The 13,490-nt window shown below is 38.7% G+C and overlaps 1 protein-coding gene across 11 annotated transcripts in view; it reads right to left on the bottom strand.

The window, feature by feature from the left end:
* PLCB4 (phospholipase C beta 4) overlaps window positions 1-13,490 on the bottom strand; it is a 473,260-nt gene that overhangs the window by 223,977 nt on the left and 235,793 nt on the right. The gene's annotated exons all lie outside the window — the stretch shown is intronic.

The following is a 13,490-nucleotide window of genomic DNA, read 5'->3' as shown; positions in this document are numbered from 1 at the left end:
TCAGCCATGGGTGTACGTGCATAAGCTAAGAATTTTACCATTTGAAAACCTGGATTGTATAGAAAAAGCAAGACCTTCAGATAATGAGGGGGTATTTACGCAATACATTTATTTGCTCTCTTGAGCCATGAATAAAACCTTATCGGCCAGAAGAGAAATGCTCAAATGAAACCCGGCCTCTGTCGCCCAGGGAGGTACCCCAGAAACAAAGCGCAGAGGAGAAGCACAGGCATGGTTTTCACAGGACAAGCGATGCTCTTTTCTAATGCTGTGGTATGTTTAAGGACAGAACTTTCCATTGTAAAAACACATTACCCAAGGTTGATGGAAATCAATTTGTTGTTTCCAACCATATACATGATGGCTCATGAATAAGGCAATTTCAAGCATATGTTTACATGCATAAAAACAGAACAAAGTCAGAATATAATTATTTGAAGGTAAAAGACATATCCAATCTTAGCACCTAAGGAGCATTATGTGGAGAAGATTTGTATAATTCCTTTCATCTTACTTTAGTATTTCATTCCCCTTCTAATGGCAAATTAGCAGTGTTGTTCATAAGAGCCTGCACACATCAACAGTTTACTGAAAGACTCTGCTACAAATACCATGAATTCAAGGAACATTTTAGAGAAAACCAAATGGACCAAAAGTCCATAGAAAACCAAACACACCCACTCCCCTAACACCTAACCTGTCCTTCCTATAGAAAACGAACTAGGAAAAAAAGAAAGAAAACGAACTAGGAGAACAATACAATGCTGGTCTAAAGCAAGGACCATGAAATTCACATCTTATTCTTTAAAATACTCTAAATGCAGCTCTTCCCTCTAACACTTCTCTACTGTCCATGAAGTCCTGCTGATTCTAACCCTTGGATCTCTCCCGAATCCTCCCCCTACTCACCCCAGCCCAGGCCAGTGTCCATCACACTCCTTCCTGGCCACTGCAAAGTTTCCTGGTTACTCTTTCTGCCCACAGTCTGCCCCCTGCCCTTCCTGTTACTCTCTATACAGAAAGCCAACTAACGTTTCTAAAAATGCAAGTTTTTTCAAAAAACGGGCAGAAGACCTAAATCGACATTTCTCCAAAGAAGACATACAAATGGCCAACGGGCACATGCAAAGATGCTAATATCCCTAATTATAAGAGAAACACAGCTCAAAACTACGATGACTCAAACCGGTCACAATGGCCATAACCCAAAACTCTACAAAGAATAAATTCTGGCTAGGGTATGGAGGAAAGGGAACCATCCTACACTGTTGGTGGGAATGTAAACTGGAGCAGCCACTATAGAAAACAATATGGAGATTCTTTAAGAAACTAAAAATAGAGTTGCCATAGGACCCAGCAATCCCACTCCTGGGCGTATACCTGGAAAAGACAAAAACTCTAATTTGCAAAGATACATGCACCCCAATGTTCACAGCAGCACTATTTACAATAGCCAAGACATGGAAGTAACATAAGTGTCCATCAATAGATGAATGGATAAAAAAGACATGGTAAAAATGTTCAATGGAATATTAACTATAAAAAGGAATGAAATATTGCCATTTGTAGCAACACAGATGCACCTAGAGATTATCACACTAAATCAAGTAAGACAGACAAAGACAATTATTACATGGTAATATGAATACATGGAATCTATTTACAAAACAGAAACAGACTCACAGACGTAGAACATAAGCATAGTTACCAAAGGGGAAAGCAGAGGAGAAAAGGACAAATTAGGAGTTTGGGGTTAACAGATACACACTAGTATATATAAAAAAGGTAAACAACAGGAACTTAATATGTAGCACAGAAAACTATATTCAACATCTTGTACTAACTTATAATGGAAAAGAATCTGTATACATACACTTATCTGTATGTGTATGCATATATATATATTATAAATAACTGAATCACTCTGTTGTATACCTGAAACTAACATAATATTGTAAATCAATTATACGTCAATAAAAAAAGCAAGTTTTATCAAGTCACCTGATTAAATTCTTCAAGGGCTCACTGCCAACAAGATGAAAATTCCATTTAACAACACAGCTTTATAATCACTTACATAATCTGTCTCTCCAATCATTCTTTATGGATTCCCTGAGAGCTCAGTTGGCGAGGAATCCCCCTGCAATGCAGGAGACCCCGGTTTGATTCCTGTGTCAGGAAGACCCTCCGGAGAAGGGATAGGCTACCCACTCCAGTATTCTGGCCTGGAGAATTCAGTCCATGGGGTCACAAAGAATCAGACATGACTGAGAGACTTTCACTTTAATCATTATTTAATCATCCACCCCAAACACACACACACGCACGCACACACACATATACTCCCAATCCACAATGACCAATTCTGTATATGAGGTACCATTCAAAAGGAGTAAGTACTCTACACTATCTGCATCCGACTTCTTTACTTGGCGATCCCTGCTCATCATCCATGACTTAATATGGATGTCAAGGATTCCAGGAGGAGTTCTCTAATCCACCTTATTTGTGATCCCCTGCTTCTCCCCTCTGGTCTCCCAGACCAGCAGACTCCAGTACATACAAGTAAATGTTCTGGAGTCAGATGGCCTAAATTCAAATCCCAACTACACCTTTTATAGCTGTGTGATCTTCAGTGCATTCCCTCATCTCTCAGCCTCAGATGCCTTGTTTGTAAAATGGAGACAATCATAGTGCCTACTTCAATAGAACTCTTTTGAGGATTAAATGAGTTAATACAGAAATGCTGAGAAAGAGTCTGACATCTAATTAAAATTGCTTAATGAATGCTAGGCAGGAATAATAATAAAAGTAGTCATAGAATCATGCTAGGATCCATGTGTAGGTCTTTCAACCTTGATTATACGCTTTATAAAACTATGTATATCATTATCCCTCCTGCAAAACACTTACCTATGTCAGATGTTCTTTACATTGTTCTTTCATGCTCAGTACCTTCACTCAAGTCCAACTCTTTGTGACCCCATGGACTGCAGCGCCTCCAGACTACCCCATCCCTGGGATTCTCCAGGGAACAATACTGGAGTGGGTTGCTATGCCCTTCTCCATTACACCGTTCTTAAATACAATGGAGTGTTCACCATTACACTCCATTACACAGTTCTTAAATAAATACTAACATATACCAAATGAGGACTCAAAGAAATCAAAGATTTCCATTCCCCTGAAGAGTTCTCAGTTACCCCTGAACTATATGGGATTTCCTCTCTTGGAACTTTGAAGATTTTTACACTCAAACACACATATACCTGCTGTATATCAGATACTGTACTATGTACCAAGAGGCAAAACAAAGTGAGAAGATTAATTCCTGTAATCAGAAGCTCACAAGCTATTAATAAGTCAATTCCTCCCAGTGAACAAACTCTAAGGACCTTTTCAGTAGACATGAGAGCAAATTGATCTTGTCTGGCATCAACCTACACCATCTTTTTATTTTAAGGGTGTGCTCAATGTGAAACGAGTCACATCTACTCACTCTTGGAACACACTTCAAAACAATTTGATTAATGGCCTCTCTTGTAGCTTATTAGCTTTGCATAGAAGAACCTAGAAAGTATATGACTTGCCACAGTGAAATGTACAGTACTTATGCTAAAACAATTTTGTCCAGGCTTACCTGTGACTGGGGGGTCAGGCGGCTTGATCATCTAAGTTGGAGCCCTTTGTAAATACTTTATGATGATAACCAGCATGTAGGGCATTAGTCACACTCCATCTTGAATTTCTGATCACCAATCAGCATCCTCTTTGGCAGAGCATTTTTAATGTCTACTAAAGTGCTGAGAATGCTTTAAGTACAAGGCGCTGATCTGATTTAATTTCATCAAATTATTTTCAAATTATATAGTGTAACCCCACTAGTACAAAGTTCTGTTATTAAGGTTTTTATACATCAGGTTAAAACAAGTCCAATAAGCACACACTCTAAAAGCCCCAGCTAATGAGGTTAGCCTGGACATTAAACGTGACTTCTGACTTCTCAGGCACAAGTGCTGTAGAAAACTCCACTAAATTTGCATATGGGCAACTCTTTTTGGAAGAAGCTCAGGGTTACTAGTCATTTCATCAGGATGCAGGGTGTATTACTTACTCATAATTCACACTGTTCAAAATGATTAATGGAAGCAAGTACTCTAGACAAGCAGGTATCATCTTCATGATAAACGCACATAATTAGATATATATGAAATAGCTTACCCACAACAGAAAAGCTAAAGCCCAGTGGTTAAAAGCACAGACTTTGCTACCAGGCAGCCCTGCGTTCCAGTTCTTCTTGATGAGCTATATGAACCTTGGAAAGATACCTAACTTATTTCAACCTGAGCTTTCTTAACACTTAAATGTTGGTAATAATACTACCTACCCTATAAGGTTATGAGATGAGTAAAACATATAGTATGTCTAGGGTACAGTAAGTATAAGAAAACTTCTTGGTTTCGTAACTCTTGATCATTCAATTGAGCCTAAGAAAGTACTGTGCTATAAAGGTTCTGCTTTACAAATAAGATTAAAGATCTAAACTTAACATAAGAAATTTGACATAATGAATGATCACAGGACCCTTCAGAATAGAGATGGTGGATAAGTCCTCAAACTGGATGAATATTCTGCCCACTAAAGGCCTTTAGGAACCTGAAACTGAATGATTTAACCTTTTCTCCTTTTCTTAGCTGTTAGCTGATACTGTTTTCTCCTACTATAATTGATAAACTGATTTCTACAATGAGTCATCAAAATATACTGAAACTTGTCTACAGGAAAGGCTCTCTGTGAATACAGTCAAAAATTATTCTACTTTTTAAAATAAAAATTTACATGACCTTCACTGGCCTTTCACTTTTAATCAGATACCCAGCAAAAAATAATTCATGTAAAAAGTATTTCAACTTTCGGAAAACTCTTTGATCTGATAAGAATCGGCATCTGCTACATTCTAGGTACTTGATCTAACTGTTAGAAGAGAAAAAAAATTCCATTTCTTGAGATTTGTCTAATTATTGTGCTCCTATTCAGGAATCATAATTAGACTACATAACTTGATAAACTGTCATAAAGAGCACCTAGTTCAGAGTTGTCCAGGAAAGGGAAGATATTTGTCTTCTTCATTTCTTTGCCATGACTCAGAGGCAAAGTAGAGCTATTTAAAAACATATAAGGAGATTTTAAAGGAAAGGATACTCTCAAAATTTCGATATGCTCAGAATGAAAGATATGAATAGTAAATACTTACAGTGGAAGACCACTCGTCAATAATAAACAATAGAACATCCATAATGAACAGAGAACTGGTGCTAGTGGTAAAGAAGCCACCTAACACAGGAGACATAAGAGAAACAGACTCGATCCCTGGGTGGGAAAGATCCCTTGGAGGAGGGCACGGCAACACATTCCTCTATTCTTGCCTGGAGAATCCCATGGACAAAGGAGCCTGGCAGTCTATATAGTCCACAGGGTTGCAAAGAGTCGGACATGACTGAAGTGACTTAACACAGAGTACAACAGAGAAGAAACACTGTACTAATGTCGAGTTCATTTCAGTTCAGTTCAGTCACTACGTCATGTCCAATTTTTTGCAGCCCCACGACTGCAGCACACCAGGCCTCCCTGTCTGTCCATCATCAACTCTCAGAGCTTGCTCAAACTCATGTCCATGAATCGGTGATGCCATCCAACCATCTCATCCTCTGTTGTCCCCTTCTCCTCTTGCCCTCAATCTTTCCCAGCATCAGGGTCTTTTCCAGTGAGTCAGTTCTTCATATCAGGTGGCCAAAGTATTGCAGTTTCAGCTTTAGCATCAGTCCTTCCGATGAATATTCAGGACTAATTTCCTTTAGGATCAACTGGTTTGATCTCCTTTTGGTCCAAGGGACTCTCAAGAGTCTTCTCCAACACCACAGTTCAAATGCATTAATTCTTCGGTGCTCACCTTTCTTTATAGTCCAACTCTCACATCCATACAGGACTACTAGAAAAACCATAGCTTTGACTAGATGGACCTTTGTCAGCAAAGTAATGTCTCTGCTTTTTAATATACTGTCTAGGTTGGTCATAGCTTTTCTCCAAATGAGCAAGTGCCTTTTAATTTCATGGCTGCAGTCACCACCTGCAGTGATTTTGGAACCCAAGAAAATAAATTCTGTCATTGTTTCCCCATCTATTTGCCATGAAGTGATGGGACCAGATGCCATGATCTTAGTTTTCTAAATGTTAAGTTTCAAGCCAACTTTTTCACCCTCCTCTTTCACTTTCATCAAGAGGCTTTTTAGTTCCTCTTCACTTTCTGCCATAAGGGTGGTGTCATCTGCATATCTGAGGTTATTGATATTTCTCCCGGCAATCTTGATTCCAGCTTGTGCTTGATCCAGCCCAGTGTTTCTCATGATGTACTCTACATATAAGTTAAATAAACAGGGTGACAATATACAGCCTTGACGTACTCCTTTCCCAACCTGGAACCAGTCTGTTGTTCCACGTCTGGTTCTAACTGTTGCTTCTTGACTTGCATACAGATTTCTCAGGAGGCAGGGAAGGTGGTCTGGTATTCCCATTTCTTTAAGAATTTTCCACACTTTGTTGTGATCCACACAGTCAAAGCCTTTGGCATAATCAGTAAAGCAGAAGTAGATGTTTTATTCAACAAAAAGTGTACAGTTCCGTTTCTATGCCATTCTGGCAATCGCAAAGGTATTAATGATGGAGGGCAGATCAGTGGTCCAGGGATTAAGGATGTAGAAAGGGCTTGACTACAAACAGGCAGCAAGAAGAGAATTTTTTAAGAGTGATGGAACTGCTCTGTATCCCAATTATGTCAGTGGTTACATGACTCAATGCATTTGGCAAAACTCATATAACTCAAACCAAAGATGTGAATTGTACTATCTGTAAATTCAAACATAAATTAAAAAAAAGAAAAAGTGCAGTTCACTGTTTACTTAGGCTTAATCTTAACACTTGGCTTCCAGGGGGCTCAGTGGTAAAGAATCCACCTGCCAATGCAAGAGATGTAGGACATTCAGGTCCAGTCCCTGGGTGGGGAAGATCTGGAGAAGGAAACAGCAACCCACTCCAGTACCATTGCCTGGAAAATCCCAAGGACAGAAGAGCCTGGAAGTCTGCAGTCCATGGGATCACAAGAGTAGGACACAACTGAGCACACACACACAATTTAACACTATTTAAAACTGCAGTAGACAGGGATATTTCTCTTGAACAAAATTGGGATTTCATTATAAGTCCAAGAGAAACCCATTTTTTCCAGTTTAATGATGTATAATTGGCAAGAATTATATATAAAATGTACAGTATAATGTGTTGATATACGTATATAATGTGAAATGATGACCACAATCAAGCTAACTAACATGTATCAGCTCACACAGTTACCATATATTTTTGGAACTTCTGTGTGAAAACATTTCAAATCTACTCTCAGTAAATTTCAAGCATACAATACAGTATTATGAATTATAGTCACCATGCTATACATTAGATCTCCAGGACTTACTCATCCTATATAATGGGAACTTTGTGCCCTCTAACATCTCCCTATTTCCCCTACCCCTCAGTCCCTAGCACCACCATTCTACTGTTTTCATGAGTCTGACTTTTTCAGATTCCACAGTGAGATCAAGAAGTATTTATCCTTCTATGTCTGGCTTATTTCACTTAGCATAAGGACCTCAAGGTTTATCCATGTTGTAAATGGCAGGATTTCCTTCTATTTTAGGGCTGAGTAATGTTCCTGTGTGTGTGTGTGTGGCATTTTCTTTACCCGTTTATCTGCTGACAGATAATTAGGTTGTTTCCATATCTTGACTACTGTGAGTAACGCTGCAATGAACACAGAAATGCAGATCTCTCCTTAAGACACCGATTTCATTGTTTAAAACTGCAGTATAAACTGTAGATTGCCTTTGTATTCCATTCCACCCTTCCTTAGTCAGGGAGACCAGAAATCTAAACATTAAATTTCTAAGACTTCTTTGCAGCTGGGTTCCAACTAGAACTAAAACCAATTAGAAGCACTCTAATTAAATATCTGAAAGCCGGTGGCCATCTTCCTGCTGCTACAGCTCCTGGCAAGCAAGGTCTGAAAGATAAAGGTTTTACAGGACGTTGTGGCAGCAACTGGAACAGCGGCATGATTTTGAACTCACAAGTCCAGGGATGGACACATATTCCTCATTCTTCAGTCTTACATGCTATTTTGTAAGCACCTGATCCCCTCTATTAAATCTTTTCTGCTTGAAATACCTAGAGCGGTTTGCATTTTCTGCCTTGATCTCTGTTAAAAGTCAGTTTATTTATAAAATAGTCCCATGTCATGGTCCTTAAAGATGATATTATTTAGAAAGGTCCCATTACATTCAGCAATCCATGGCCAAAGAAAAGCTACCACTGTGTTTTAGAGTTTTCAGTTCACTCAGCACTGTTTGACTGTGTTGGAATGATGATATATGTTAAGCAAATTATCTCTCCGAGGTGACATCTCCAGGTTGATCATCTGATAGTGTTGAACCTGGCAGAAGAAAGAGTCTACTTCCTGCTGCTGCTGCTGCTGCTGCTAAGTCGCTTCAGTCATGTCCGACTCACTCTGTGCGACCCCAGAGACGGCAGCCACCAGGCGCCCCCGTCCCTGGGATTCTCAGTAGCTCAAATAATGTCTCAGAATTGAGCTTAATCCTGACTGGTCAGATCTGGGTGTTTTGTGCATTCCAAGCCTAGCCATCACAGCCACAACCAACAAAGGAAGGCGGAGCATAAGACCTTTGACCTGACAACCGTTAGCATCTCCCTCACAGGTTGTCTACTGTTCTTTACTTGTGGGTTTTACATGCATCTTTCCTTCCCTGTTAACAACATTAGTCAAGCCTAAAATGAGTACTGGACTTGTTTAAAGACAAACTTCTCAAGAGGCTTGGCAAACATAGCCAAGTATAAGGAATAAGTCTAAGGTTTGACACCTCTAGGGAAGATATTTGAGGAAATGTAATGTGCTTACCCACTTGCTCAAGCACTAAAACAAGCACAGAGTATTAGACAAGATGTGTGATGACAAGTTCAAAGGAAATGCAACCATGAGGATAAGGGTCATGGACGCATGGTAGGAAATATACAGGTACTGAAGGTGCAGCATACATTTTTATTTGTATTTTGGGCTCCAGAGGAGTAAAAAGGGTTGGCTTGAGCTAATCAGGTGGTTTCTTTATCTCTAATGCAGCAGCTGCTCATGGCAGTGGCTTCTGGTTATCCTTGTCCCTTAACACCATCCCCTTCTATTGATGAGTATCCTAATCATGTTCATCTTGAGGCCCTCTCCCTCCTCCTCCCAGTTCCTGAGTTCCAGAAGTGATTCTGATTCCAGAAGTGAAGCCTGTGACCTGGGCTGTGATCTCCCATAGTGAGGGATGGAATGCACTTGGCTCAGGAATGGAGAGAATACAGGATTTGACCAAACGAGATTAACAAGTTCATTTCTAATATATGTGATATATTTGATATCTGATATATCTGAAATCCCCAGGAAGTAGAGTCTTTCTACTGCTAGGTTTGATGATATGGGCTATCAGCTGAGAGCTTATCAATGACTAACACGTGAATTCAGAACCATCCAAATACAGGAGCAAGCACATCAGAGGGTCAGAAGGAAGTTGAGTTTAGCATAATCAGACTCATGAGACCCTGGAACCAGCTGTATCCAGCTACGTGAAATAAAAGTTATCTTTTCCTTGTCTAAAACTCCTAAAGTCAACATATTAATTTTATTTGCTGGTTTGTTTCACTAATTTTTGTCATCCAAAGAAACATTAACCATCAGCCCCAAATATATATTTTGGTGTATATTTTCATGTTTCTAAAGCAGAGTTTCTTTAGCTTTCAATGAGACTCTCAAATGAGTTGTAACTCCCCAAAAGATCAAGAATTGCTCCTCTAGAGAAAAGCAGTCCCTCAAAAACGGACTAAAAATTGCCCTTTTATGGCATATTCTTATTTTTACCAAAAGCAACTTGACCAATTTCTACTTCTAAAGAGAAAAATTAGATACAGAGTAGTCATTGAAAAGAAGAAGAGTATTTACTGCAGGTCAGGTTTTAAGATCTGTAGAATTGTAATTTTTAGCACCATCTTAAATCATATAAAACACTCTGAATGGCATACATAAGTATATGAAGATGATTTAAGTTACAAATAGAGATAATGTCATCACTGATAAAATAATCAACAGTGAAATGTCTTATTGGAGAAATATTCAATGAAATAATAATTTTAACGTAGTTTTCATTTCATACTTTGCAAGCCAGTAAAATTTTTTCAGAACTCACATATTTTCAGAGAAGGCTGAAAATGTTCTAGAACCTAGGAGCTATGACTAGAGTGCCTAAATGAAAAAAAATGATTTAAAAATTATTTTTAAAAGTTGCCACATAAGAATATGCACTCAGCATGCTGGGCTCCATTTCCATCTATTTTATACTCAACCTGTCATGTCCTGAGTGTGAAATTTCAGTTTTCCTTGGCCCAAAGGTGAAGCAGGACAGCTGCTTCTTTATTGTTAATGTAGGAAGTTCTACTGCTGGAATCGGTGCATTCTTAATGAATTTCACTGCTTTAAAAGGAAACTCTGTAATTTAATGTCTATCTTCTAATTTATAATTTTTACTCTTTAATGTAAATCTTCAAGCTTACCATTTTATTGAAACTGGTACAGATATACCAATGAAGCAAAGCAATACAAAATGAAATAAAACAAAAAACAAATCAATACTCTGCCCATCTTCTATTTTAGAGAAGAGGGCCAGATATCAGAAAACTAAGCTTAAAAAATGTCTCCAGTAATACAGGAATCTAGATTGAGATGCCAGCTTTAAAAGAGAAAAAAGGAAGAAAGAAGAGAAAGTGCTAAGTAACTTTCTTCAAGGACAAATAGGAAACAAAGGTTTAAATGCCTCAAAATACAATGAACACACCTACCGATTGTTAAATTGAAATAAGTGCAGAGAAAATTTAAAAGAAAAACTTTTTACCTATAGATGTGTGGAAGGAACTGATTACTGATAGATGTATAAGTAATATTTTGAAGGAAAGGGAAGGCTGGCACTATGGTTTTAACAGCTTTATCTAGAACAGTGCTTTCTCAGGCTTTAACCTGCAAAGTAATTATCAGATTTTCTTCAGAAAAAAAAAAAGCAAATTCTGATTCAGTGTGTCTGGGGTAGGACTAGAGATTCTGCAACACTCACAAATTACCAGGGCATAATGATGTTGACAGTCAGGAGATGATGCTTTGCCTAGCAAGGCTCTAGATTTCAATAGTCTTTTACGAATTCCCCTTCAATTTGAACCAGGTTGTCAATACATGCATCACTGTGTTTTTAAACAGTGTTAAAAGTTCACACTTATAGAGGTGATTTCCGTTCACTATGGATAAAAAAAAAACAAAAAACACACTTCTCAAATTTTTTCTTCCAAGTACTGTTTTTGGAACAGTGGTCTTCACTCTCAAAGTTTCAGTTTTAGCAAGTCTGAGGCAAGGCTCAAGACTCTGTATTTCTAACAGGTACCCAGATGATGGAGATGCTGTTGGCCCAGAGGTCATGCTTGCTGCCCCACTATTTTAGTGAAACAGTCAAGAGTCCTGCTGCCAATTCCTTTAAGAACTTATGCAAACAGATAATGTCTAGTGTCATAGATTTGTGAAGCATTGCAAATTCAGAAGACCTAAGATTAATTGTTCTCAAGGCCCTCATTTAAGAGGCAAAAAGCTTGGGTACTGAGAGAGACTGAGTGTCTTACCTGGAGCCACAGAACTGGTTAGAGCAGCAAAATAAGGCTCAGAACTCCACTTTTGTTATAAATAAGACTTTTGTTATTACCCACAAAGTCTTGTCCTTATACCACATTATCTTTTTTTTTTCATCTTTTTAAAATATGCTTGAATCACTTACTGATGGATCCCTAACGGACCTAACAGTGAACACATTTCAGTTCTTCTAGTCACTCTCTTTTAAAACTAATCTCCAAGAAAATGTTTTTAAATATGGCCCAAGGGCCTCCTCTATTGGAATCTCAACAGGGCTTTGCTTGCTTAAAGATTCAGATTCTTAAAGTTGTCTGCAAACTACTGAATTTGATTCTCTTGGGTTGGTACCGGGGAATCTGCATTTCCATAAGCATATCTGCAAACTCTCCGCCATGGGACTGTTTGATAAACAGGTTCATAAGATGACGATCCAACCTTAGCTCAACCTTGGACACTTCTCTTTGGAGGAGAGGGTTTAAAGATTGGAGAAGAAATGGCAACCCACTCCAGTGTTCTTGCCTGGAGAATCCCAGGGATGGGGGAACCTGGTGGGCTGCCGTCTACGGGGTCGCACAGAGTCAGACACGACTGAAGTGACTTAGTAGCAGCATGGCCAGGTTGCATGCAATTACACTGGAATCTCTGGAGGTGCAGCTTAGGTATCAGTGGTTGTCAACAAGCACTTCCATATTTCTATCCAATGCAAGGATGGTAAACCTCCAGACAAAATGATACACTGTTTTAATGAATACAGGAATTTGGTCACCTGGAATACCAAAGGTATTATAGAGCAGCTGGCTTCAACAATCCCAGCCAATTCAGTGATCCCAAATGCTTATACTCCAACAAAATAAGCTCTGATGAAAATTCGGAGTTGCTGTCTGCAGGGCCTACTGAGGTGGGGCTTCCTGTTTGCCTGGAAGAACTAGAAATTCTTGTTATTTCCATCTGGCCACTTCTGGCAGTTTACAAAGCAAGGATTTTTACAAGAAAAAATTTTAATGGTTTTTCCGGTTAGGTTACTAAATAACAAATGCTTCCCTGCAAATGAGCAGTGTGATTTAACAGTAATGGCAGGTTATAGTGACCTACGCCAGTTCCCAGGATTCTGTTAAGGAGTAAACAAGAGAAATGGCAGGAAAATAGAATTCCTGTAAAGGAAAATGTCTGAAATTCATCTTTTTAGACTTCAAAGTAAAAAATGCCAATGGTGTGGAATTATGAATTGCTGTCAGAGATGTTTTACCTGCTGAGTTTCTTTACAGTGTCTGTATTCTAAACAAGCAATCTATTAATGATAATATTTCCATAATCAAAAGTTGTCCATACAGATCACAAAGAGCTTAAGCTTTATAAAAAGACACCAATCTAGGGACTTTAAAAACTTGCAGAACTGGACAAATAAACAGGTAGAGTAGTGATTTAATATATGTGACATTTATTAACTTCAAAATAATGACTACCTAATTAAAAGTTGCCTTGCGGATACTTCTGCGTTGGCGGCAATTTTGACACCCTTACCGCTTGTCGCTTTCCTTTTTCCATCCCGCAGATCACCTCTCAGTATTAAAACAGAGCGTCATACATTATGGCTCCCACATCTGACACAGCGTCTCTCCATCCTTGTCCTGAACCCTGAATTTCCAGTGGAAAAGGGCTCAAAAGG

This window comes from Bubalus kerabau, chromosome 13 (assembly GCF_029407905.1).
Source record: "Bubalus kerabau isolate K-KA32 ecotype Philippines breed swamp buffalo chromosome 13, PCC_UOA_SB_1v2, whole genome shotgun sequence".
Classification (NCBI taxonomy): domain Eukaryota; kingdom Metazoa; phylum Chordata; class Mammalia; order Artiodactyla; family Bovidae; genus Bubalus; species Bubalus kerabau.
Note: the sequence above shows the minus strand (reverse complement) of the source record. Positions and strands in the feature narration are given on the sequence as shown.